Raw genomic sequence first — 11,745 nt, forward strand, 5'->3', positions numbered from 1 at the left:
TGGATAGAAATGGACTCATACTGGGATACATGACTTGTGAGGAGAAGAACAGGCCAATACTTCAGCTCTGCTTCTGCTTTTTAGCCAAATGTTCCTATAGAGTTCATGATTTACACACCTCTTTGACCTTGATTAAACCTGTTTAGATATATGTCTCACCTTGTTAGAGTATACTGTAATTGTCTAGTTTATCTTTACTTACGCTCTAACCCTCCTTCTCCATACACCTAACATAGTATATCTCATACTGGGTACTCCATTAAGACTTGGTGAGTAGATAAATGCACAAACGGATGAGAAATTGTGTCTGAATTAATATCTTTCATCTCATGGATTCCAATTGTTACTTTGAGTATATCTCCTGTGTCTATATTCCTTCCACAAAGGTTGGGGGGAAAAGTTTGGATATTTCCAATTATCTATTATTAGTTGTGAGAAGCCATGGCTTTGTTACCCTTTGCCCTATAAGGTCCTTATGATCTCTAGGATTTTCTGATGCAAATCAGAGAACTTCTAATATAAGAAGTGTGCCCGAATCCTCCAGAAGTTCAAACTTCATGTAACTTCACAATAAAGGGCTTAGCTAGCATGCTCGAGACCCTGCATTCAATCCTCAGAACTGTATTAAAACAAGCAAACCAACAAGGCCCTAGCCTTGGAGGTCTAAGCACCTACCATACACAAGTACCTACTCTATATCAACTAACTATAGGCCCTTATTATGTGTAAACTTAATAACGTTCCACACCTCCCTTGAATCTCTTGTTTTTACCAGATTGAAAATATTTCTTGTACATAGAAAATCCATCCATGTTTTCATGTTTCTGAGTTGAGAGGAAGTTCAGGTAGTTTAGCAGGTAGCTACCATCTCAATGTTTTCTACCCAGGAGTGACCACTCAGATTTGAACATGTGAAATTAAATCGTCATTAGACATGCCAAGTTTTAAAGGGAGGGGAAACCTCAGAAGTTATTTGATTAAAATCCCTACTTTATAGTTAAGTAAAGGAATTGAAGCAACTGGCCAAGAGTGTTTTAGAGCTAAAAGATTCAAACTCAGATCTTGGGATTTGAGCAATTTGCTTCTACAAAGTGCCAAACAGCCTCCCTGCTGTATCATTGCTCAACTTGAGTAGTAGTTTAAGAAAAATGTAACATCCACTTTTACAGGTGAAGAAACTGGGATCAGAAAGTTGAAGTAGTTACTCCAAGGCCTCCAGAACACAGTCTCCCAGCTTCCAAAACTAGCACTTAAGCCCTGCTCTGCCTAGGGCTGCAGATGGGGCACCTTTCACCACTTGAGATACAAATGCCTCTGGCCAGGGGCCACACTTTGTGGGGCACAGCATCATAAAGCCCGACTGCTTTCATCTTCTCTACTCCCAGATTACCAAGCAGTAGTCTGTGAGAGTGAGAGAGGGCAGCCGTGGTTGGAGAGTGGGAAGGGCCAGTGTTTATTTACATATTTACTGAGCATATGTGCTGGCAGAATACCAAGAACTTTATGTGTTTAACTATATTCACTCCCTACCATAACCAGCTACAGCTGAGTAGCTGTTGCTGTCCATATTTTAGAGACATAGAAATAGAATCAGAGTTTCAGCCAAATTCATAGATCGGTTTAACTCAAAGTTTCATATTCTAACCACAATGACACTTGCTCTATAATGAGTCAGTCTCTCTTCTACCTAGAGTGAGTCTGTAAGTGGAAGCAGTCTTTGAACATGCATTGATAAGCTGATGTGATTTTCACAAACTCAGCGGAAAGGTGCTAAAGAATATCTTATTGTTGAGATAGCTTATGGAATAGAGGTACTTGTTTCACAGGCCCAGCAACCTGAGCTCTAGTCCCACAAAAGAACAACTTAGTCAGTTAAGGCCCATTCAACAGAAGGGAAAACATGCTTTCTACCAGAAATTTGGCCAACTACATGGGACTAGTGAAGTCTCTCACCACTTACTAAGCCTGAATAATGCCTAACTGCACCCTAAATACTTACCTTACACCCACAGCATAGCTCTCACCCCTCATCAGAGAAGCTGCTCTTTACAGCAGACAGAGATCATTGCAGAAACTGCCACTGGTCAAAATACAGAGGATAACTTACCATGGGGTGCTCAGCCCCGAGGAATACATCTACAGCACAACTCCTGCACCCACATCACGGAAAAGGGAGTGGAAAAAGTGTAAGAGCCAGAGTACCAGGAAGTCTGCTGTGAAATGGTGTCCTAGAAGTGAAAGGGAAGCTATACCCATAATACCTCAACTGTGTGGCTCCTGGAACCAACAGGCATTCTCTCATGGGACCTCAACCCTAGACAAGCAACAACAGGCAACTAAGAATTGCTGAGAGGTGGTGTATTAGTTACTTTTCTATTGCTCTAATGAAATGCTTTTAACCAAAGAAAATTAGAAAAAAAAGCATTTAATTAGGCATAAGGTTTCTGAGGGTTGGTGTTCGGGATGGTGACACAAAAGCATGGCACATGGACAGCTGAGAGCTCACGTCTTGATCCACAAGTAGAAGGCAGAGAGAGCACCTTGGAAAAAAATCAAAGCCTGACCCCAATGACACACCCCCTCCAACAAGGCCTTGTCTCCTTATCCTTCCCAAACAGTTCCACCACTGGAACATAAGAGCCTGTGCAGCCTATGGAGCCATGCCCATTCAAACCACCATGGGGGAAGAATTGGTCACCCCCAGGGATAAGACCCTTGATTGTTATCCAACTCCAAGTGGTCACTCAGAAATTATATACATACAAGCAATATTAAATGGACTCAGTGGGCTGTGTTTATATATTTATGAATTTAAATACACACATAACAGTAACAAAGAAAAAGAGGCCATGAATTTAAAAGGGAGTGAGAGTTGGATGGAGGGTTTGGAGGGGGAAAGGGGTACATGAGAGGGAGGAAAGAGGAGGAAGGAAATGATATGATTATATTTCATTCAAAAATACATGATATATTTTTTAAAACACTGTCTTAGTCTAGCTGTTAAACACCTTGCTGGAGGAGTATTCAAGGATTCATTCATACCCAGAGACAAGAAAGCACAAAAAAGTTGAGTAGGGGAAGTTAGAAATAACTTGTGACAAGGAAGTAACATGGAAAGAAAACACAGTGCACCTTAATACTGACAATTTCATGTAGTACATTTCCAAGATTTCCATTAGAAAGATGTACCTGTACATATGCATGTGCGTGTGCCTAAATACAGGAAAAACACTGAAATAAGGTACTCAAAATATGGTATCAGTAATATTTTAATAGGGTTACTAATGCTCATTTTCTTTAACTTTCATTTATACTCATCTATTATTTCTCTTTATTCTCCATCAAGAAGCATCATTTGTATAATGTTCCTTTTTGTTTTTTCTTTCTTTCATTTTTGAGGTTATAATATATTTATAACACTTCCCCCTTCCCTTTCCTCCCTCAAAACTCTCTGATATACCCTTCCTTGCTCTCTTTCAAATTCATGGCCCCCCTTTCAAAATTAATTATTGTGTTATGCATGTATGTATTTTAACATACATATATTCCTAATTTAACCTGCTCAGTGTGTATAATGTCACTTGTATGCATGTTTTCAGGGCTGACCATTTGGTTGGATAAGCGATTGGTGTGCTCTTCCCTGGAGAAGACTGTTTCTCCCTCCCTCAGCATTCTTTAGTTCTTTGCGTAGGGTTGAGACCTCGAGGCCTTTCCACTTCCTGCTTTGTCATGTCTATTGTCCTTGTTCAGGTTTCAGGAGTCTTGTTGGTGAGACTTTGGGGGCATACATAACTTCTGTGATTACTGGGAAACACAGTCTCACAGCAAACTTTCTGATCATCTGGCTTTTCCAATCTTTTTACCCCATCTTCCACAAAGTTTCCTGAGACTTAGGTGGAGGAGTTGTTTTCTTGAGACTGGGCTCCACAACTCCGTGTTTTAATTGGTTGTGGTTTTTTAATAATGGTCTCCATCTGTTGCAAAGAGAAGTTTCCTGAATGAGGGATGAGAACTGCACTTGTCTGTGGATATAATAACTACATTGATCTATGGGTATAACAACTACACTTATCTATGGGTATAACAACTACATTTATCTATGGGTATAAGAACTACACTGATCTATGGGTATAAGAACTACACTAACCTATGGGTGTAAGAACTGAACTGATCTATGGGTATATTCAGAGTGTAGTTAGATTTTGTGCTAGCTTAGTAGAGTGGTGGTTGTAGGTTCTTCTCCAATATCCATGACATCACTAGCTCTGGGTAGTTGGTTAGATTTACAATAGCAGGCATGACTTCCATTTTTTTGAGCAAGTCTGAAGTCCAATTAGAGAGCTGTTGGTTATATGTGTTACTGCTGAATCCTTAAGGTTATCATACCATGCCATCATTGGTATGGTTCATAGGCTTTATAGCCAGGTAGTATGTTGGTTGCTTCCCTCCTTTGGGTACTTTCATGGCACCATCATACCAAGCTTGTATGGTGCCTTATGTTACAATGACAGCTAGTCCTCAGAGAGGAGGCATTAAAGTCAGTTCCAGCTCAAGGTTCTCTTCTGGGCTCCATGTCTGAAGTGCATGGTGTCTTCAGCAAAAGAGACTTACCTTCTACCTCTCGGGGACAACCACGGGCAATAGGAATAGCCTGTAGTGTTTTGGGAGTCTATTGGACAACCCTGATCAACCAATCAAAAGAGGGCTTCTCATGCCTGGTGTTGAGGTTTTGTTAGGTAGTCTTTGACTCTTGGAGGGAGCATTGTCAGCTCAGATGAGAAAATTTCATTTAACTTATGAATGTATACTTATACAGTTTTTTTTAAGGTGAATAGCATGATTTTTAATGACCTTTTCAAAACATTCTTACCGTTCTTTTACCCCCTTTCTTCCTTCTTTACTTATCCTCCCCCTCTCCCCATTTAAAGGCCCACCCCCGTCTTTTTTTCTCATTTCTCCTGATCAGGTTACTCATACCCTGCTGCTGTCAGTTGCTTCCCCACCCTGCACCCCTTTTTAATTTCCTGGTTTCTGCCATTATTCCAGGACATATATGCAGATCTGAAGATTTCGAACTAGGAGCCTCCCATGAGAGAGACCATGTGGAATTGGTCTTTATGGGTCTGGGTCACCTCATCAGTATGATCTTTCTTAGTTCCATCCATTTGTCTGCGAAGTTTATTATTTCTTCTTTTCTTTTCTTTCTTTCTTTTTTTTAACCGCTGAACAGTATACTGCATTTTCATTTGTTAGTTGAAGGGCATTTAGGTTGTTTCTATTTCCTAACTCTTGTGAGTAGGGCAGCAGTGAACATGGCTGAGCAAGTATCTGTGGAGTAGGGTGTCAAGTCCTTTGGGCATATACCAAGGCGTGGTATAACTGGGCATAGGGCATATTTATTTTTAACTTTTTGAAAATTCTCCACACTTACTCCATAGCAGCTACACAAGTTTACCCACCAACAGTGAATAAGGATTTATTATACACCAACAGTGAATAAGGATTCTCTTTTCTCCATACCCACTCCAGCATTTGTCGTTGGTTTGTTGTTGTTGTTGACTTGTACTCTTCCTGCTAGAGTGAAATGAAACCTCGAAGTTGTTTGGATTTGCCTTTCCCTAAATTAATAGGGATGAGGAATATTTTTTGAGATTTTTTTTAAGCCATTTTTTTTCTCTTTTGAGAATTCTATTCAGGTCCCTGACCCACTTTTTGAGTAATTTTTTTATTCTTTGTTTGTTAGTTTGTTCGTTTGTTTGTTTTGGTTTGTTTGCTCTATATATCTTTTGAAGGCTAATCCTTGGTCAGATGTATTTCTGGAAAAGGTTCTCTTGAATCATGTGGGCTTCCTCTTTACCAGGTGATTGTTTCTTTAGTTGTGCAGAAGGCTTTCAGTTTTGTAAAGTCGTACTGGTCAGCTTTTGGCCTTAATTCTTGAGTAAATTCAGTCCTGGTCAGAAAGTCCTTTACTACATCTATATCATATACTGCACCGCCTAAGTTTTCTCCTGGCAGTTTCAGGGTACACTTTAAGTCTTTGCCCCATTTGGAGTCAGTTTCTGTGTCAGGTGATAGATACCAGTCTAATTTCATTCTGCATGTGGACATCCACTTTTCCAAGCACTATTTGTTGAAGGTGCTTTCTTTTCTCCAGCTTCTGTTTTTGGCATACGTGTCAAATATTAAATGGCTGAAGTTACCTGTACCTGTTTGGATTTCTTCTTCTGTTCCATTGGCCTACATGTCTGGTTTTCCACCAATATTATGGTGTTTTTATTATTATGGCTCTGTAATTTATCTTAAGAATTGGAATGGTAATCCCTCCAACGCTGTTCCTTTTGCTCAGGATTGTTTTGGATATCTGGGGTCTTTTGTGGTTCCAAATGAATTTTATGTAGCTAGAGTTTTCCTGCCTGGCCCACAGTCAGGACAAATCTCTATCACCCGCCAGTCCCACAGCCACTCAGACCTGACCAAGTAAACACAGAGACTTATATTGGTTACAAACTGTATGGCCATGGCAGGCTTCTTGCTAACTGTTCTTACAGCTTAAATTAATCCATTTCCATTAATCTATACCTTGCCACGTAGCTCGTGGCTTACCGGCATCTTCATATGCTGTTTCTCATCGTGGCGGCTGGCAGTGTCTCTCTGACTCAGCCTTCCACTTCCCAGCTTTATTCTCCTCCTGTCCCGCCTGCATTTCCTGCCTAGACAATGACCAATCAGTGTTTTATTTATTGACCAATCAGCAACACATTTGCCATACAGAACATTCCACAGCAATTTTAGGATAGTTTTTTTTCTGTTTCTATTAAGAATGAGATGGGTATTTTGATTGGGAGGGCACTGAATCTGTAAATAACTTTTGGCAAAGTGGTTATTTTCTCAATATTTATTTCATAATATTTGTCCAATCCATGAACATCAGCTGTCCTTCCATTTTCTAGTGTCTTTATCTCTTTAAGATTTAAAGTTTTCATTGTAGAAGACCTTCATCTTCTTGGCTAAGTTTATTCTTAGATACTTTATTTTCTTTGACATTATTGTGAATGGGAGGTTTATGGTCTTCATCTCTTTAGAAATGTTGTTGGTATATAGAAAACTATTGACTTTTGTGCTCTGCCACATTGCTGAATTTGTTTATCATATTTTAGAAGTTTTCTGGTAGAATTTTTGGGCTCTCTAATGTATGCTATCATGTCATCTGCAAATAAGGACTCTTTGACATCTCTCCCTATTTGTATCCCTTTAATTTCTTTCTCTTGCCCTTTTGCTCCAGTTACTACTTTGAGTACATCTTGAAAAGAAGTGGGGATAGTGGACAACCCTCACTTGTTCCTGACTTCAGTGGAATTGCTTCAAGCTTTTCTCTACTTAGGATAGTATTAGATGTGGGTTTCCTATATATAGCTTCTATTGTGTTGAAGTATGTTTCATTTAGCCCTATATTCTCTAGGACTTTTATCCTGAAGGAATATTGGATTTTGTCAAAGGCTTTTTCTGCCTCCATTGAGATGATCATATGATTTTTGTCTGTAACTCCATTTATGTGGTTTATGGCATTTATTGACTTGTGTATGTCAAATCATTGCTATATTTCAGGGATAAAGTCACCTTGTTTATGGTATATGATCTTTTTGCTATATGTCTGCATTCTGTTTGAAGTATCTTACTGAGCATTTCTGAGCCTATGTTCATTAGGGATTTGGCCTATAGTTTTCTTCTTTTGTTGTGTCTTTACCTGGCTTTGGTATTAGATGGCGGCTTCATAGGAATTTGGGAGTGCTCCCTCTGGGTTCTTTTTTATATGTTTGTTTTTGTTTTGTTTTGTTTTTTAACAATTTAAGCAGAATTGGCTGAAGATCTTTGAAAGTCTGAGAATTTGCTGTGAATGTATCTGGTCCTGGACTTTTTTTTTTTAAGTTGGAAGGCTTTTTATTACTATTTCAATTTTCCCATTTGTTTTGGGTCTGTTTAGGTTGTTGAATTCTTGGTTTAATTTTTGTGGTTTGGATGAATATAGAAATCCATCCATTTCTTCTAGGTTTTCTAGTTTAATGGAGTATAGGTTTTTAAATATTTACTTACAATATTCTGAATTTCTCTGGTGTATGTTGTAATGTTTCCCTGTTCATTTCTGATTTTGTTAATTTTGGTCTTCTCTTTCTTTTGTTTAATTGGGCCAAGGGTCTGTCAGCCTTGTCTACCTGAAAAATGGCTCTTAGATTCATTGATTCTTTCTATTATTTTTTTTCCTTTGCTTCTATTTCATTCATTTCTGCTCTGAGTTTTATTATTTATTACCATCTACTGGGTTTTGATTGTTTTGGGTTTTTTTCCCCCAAATTTCAAGTTGCATCATAAAGCCATTTGTCTGGGCTCCTCCGATTTTTTAGCATAGGCACTCAGAGCTATAAATTTCCCTTATGGGACTGCTTTAAATGTGGCCTAGAGGTTTAGTTGTGTCGGTGTTTCATTTTCATTTAGTTCCAGGAAATGATATATTTCTTTCTTTATTTCTTCTTTGACTTATTCTTTGTTGTCTAATGAACTGTTTAATTGCCAGGACTAAGTATTTACTAGAGATTTTTTTTCCTGTCAATTTTAAATTTATTGCATTGTAGTCAGATAGAATGCAGGAAGTTTTTTCATTCTTTTTGAATTTGTAAAGATTTGTTTTGTGTCCCAAGATGTGTTCTGTTTTTAAAAAGCTTTTCTATACTGCTGAGTAGAATGTGTGTTCTTCAGCATTTTAGTGGAGTATTCTGTACATAGCTGTTAAGTCCATTTGGTATATGATACCAATTAATTATGTTTGTCTGTTTATTTTTTTGTCCAGATGACCTTTGTATCAGAGAAAGAGGGGAATTAAAATCACTTGCTGTTAATAGGTTGATGTTAATCTATGTCTTTAAATCCAGTAGTGCTTTTTTTTTTTTTTTTTTTAAAGGAAATTGGGTGCACCAGAGTTTGGTGCATATATGTTTAGGATGTAATGTCTTCTTGGTTAACTTCCCCTGATTAGAATGAAGTGATCCTATATCTTTTCTGATTAATTTTAGTTTGAAGACTATTTTGTCAGATATTAGAATAAGAATGCCTGCTTGCTTCCTTGTCCCACTTGATTGGAGTACTTCTGTCTATGATTTTGCTCTAAGGCAGTGCCTACCTTTAAAGCCAAGATATGTTTCTCTTAGACAACAGATAGATGGATTTTGTTTCCTGATCCATTTGGCCAGTCTGTGTCTTTTGATTGCAGACTTGAAGCCATTGATATTTAAAGTTATTATTGAAATGTTTGTGTTAACCGTAATCATCCTGTTGCTGAATTTTGGTGATGTTGTGTTCTCAGTGGTAATTTGTGTGCTAACAATTATGGTTTCATATTTCTTTCTAGTCTCTCTGCTATGCTCATTCCTCTCTTTGGCCTGAAATACTGATTCATGTGTTTTCTTTATGTTTGAATTGTTAACACAAAAAATTTTAAGGCTATTTGTATTACGGAAAAAATTTCTTTCTCCTTCCATTATGGTAGATGGCTTTGCAGGGTATATTAGTCTAAACTGGCCATCATAGTCTTTTAGGACATAAAATGCGTTGTTCCAGGTCCTTGTGGCTTTCAAAGTTTCCATTGAGAAATCAAGTATTATTCTAATGGGTTTTACTTTACATGTGATTTGGTTTTTTTCTTTTGCTTATAATTCAAAGATTTGTTTTTCTTTTTATAATGTTCCACATTTCCTGTATTTTCCTTTCCTGTGTTTTTAATTTTTTCATATTCCTTGCCTATTTGTTCTAGGTCCTCTACTTTATCTTTGAGTCTTGATATTCTGTCTTCTGCTTGATTTAATCTACTTATAATGTGTTCCTTTGAGTTTTAGTGGGCAGCACTCAGGTGTTTATTTCCCTTAAGCTCCTTCTCCTTAATTTCATTGAGCTGTTTCTTTGTGTCTCCTTTAAACTCCTTGAATTCTTTGATGAAGTTTATGATCATTCTTTTAAATTCTGTGTTCTAGGGTTCCTCTAGGTAATTCTCATTGATAAACTTTTCTACCGGGCTGGTAGGATTTAGAGAGAAGTTACTAGCATGATCTGTCACGTTTTTTTTTTTCTATTTTCTGTGATGAGATCCATGGATGTAGACTTCTTTTGTTAGTTCTAAATCTGTTATGGATATGGCTTGTTGGGACAAAAGAGAAGATATGCCAGGAGGTTGGGCCTAGAGGTTGGAAATGGCCTGGGTAGAATGAAGTCAACTGAACAGAGAAGGCTGGGCTGGTGTGTAGGACTTGTCTTGTGGTCCAAGAGTGGAGTGTGGGAGTAGATCTGACTGGGTGGAAATGGTTGGATGTGTCATGGGAGGGTCCTATAGAAATCCTGAGATTTGTTGCTCACACAGGCAGGGCTGGCCAGACTAGGCCAGAGGCACTGAATGTGAGACCTGGGATAGATACGGTTGCCTGGGAAGAGTGAGTGGATGAGGAAGACCAGAGAAACTTGCCTGGCTAGACCCTGGAGAAGGATGTGTGAGATCTGGGTGGGTAAAGAATTTGGTTTCACAGTGCAGAAGAGACCTGTGGATGGTGGCAAGTAGGGCAGGTCCTAGCAAAACCCTCGGTATGGGAGCAGGTCAGGGTGGCCAGAGTAGGCCAGGTACTGGATATGGGACCAAGACTATACCCTAGAAAAGGACATGGAAGAGCTGCCTGGGTGGAGAGGCTGGATGTAATGCAGAAGGGAACTGAGTGAATAATGCTTTTTAAGAAATAAAATTATATGTAAAAAAGATAGATAAAAAGCTGGTTAAACAACAAATGTTACTTCAAATTATTATATAAATCTATAATGATTGCAGCAGTTTGGAACTGGAAAATATCTGCTGACAATTCAGCAGAGGAGAATAAATAGTAAAAGATCCATAAAATTTGTATATATGAGTACACAATTCACTTTTACTACTAATGGAAGAATATATATATACAGGAGAAGGCTGAAGAGATGACTCACTGTTCTTGAAAAGGATTGGAGCTGTTTTTTGTTTTTGTTTTTGTTTTGTTTTGTTTTTTGAAAACCCTATATCTAGTGGATCACAACTTTCCCCAGTTCCAGTGGATATGACAACCCCTTCTAGCCTCCATGGATACCTGCATGTATGGCACTCACACATACACATAAAAAGAAAATCAAATCTTTAAATTTTTAAAATAAATTAATTTCCTTAAATGTTCCTTTTTATTGCATGTATCTACATATTACACACAGAGACACATGTGGACATACACACACCATGGTGCACATGTGAAGGTCATAGGACAATTTGCAGGCATTGGTTCTCTTCTTCTACCATGTGAATCCTAGGGATTGAACTCCTGTCATCAGGCTTGGTGAAAATCACCTTTATTGAGGTTCCAAAGCCTGTCCTTGCTGGCAGAACACCTGCTGTAGATGGAGAGAGCCTCTCCAAAGGTAACAGACCCCTCCTTGATTCCAGAGACTGAAGAGAGTTATTCCTATTTGTATTTTAGTATGAGAGTCCGGCTAACCCATCCCTTTGGTTGCAATGTTGCTATGCTGCCATGCTCCTAGAATGATTTGCATGAGGCCAAGAGGTGGCTCACCACTTCTCCTCCTTTCACCCATCTGTTGACTCTGGCATAATAGAGATGCACAATGCCTTGTCTCCATGCCTGATCCATGGCAAATGTGTGACATCACTTCTAATTATATTCGTGCATTGTAAAA

Source organism: Peromyscus californicus, unplaced genomic scaffold (assembly GCF_007827085.1).
Source record: "Peromyscus californicus insignis strain IS unplaced genomic scaffold, ASM782708v3 Scaffold_5__1_contigs__length_169319896, whole genome shotgun sequence".
Lineage (NCBI taxonomy): Eukaryota > Metazoa > Chordata > Mammalia > Rodentia > Cricetidae > Peromyscus > Peromyscus californicus.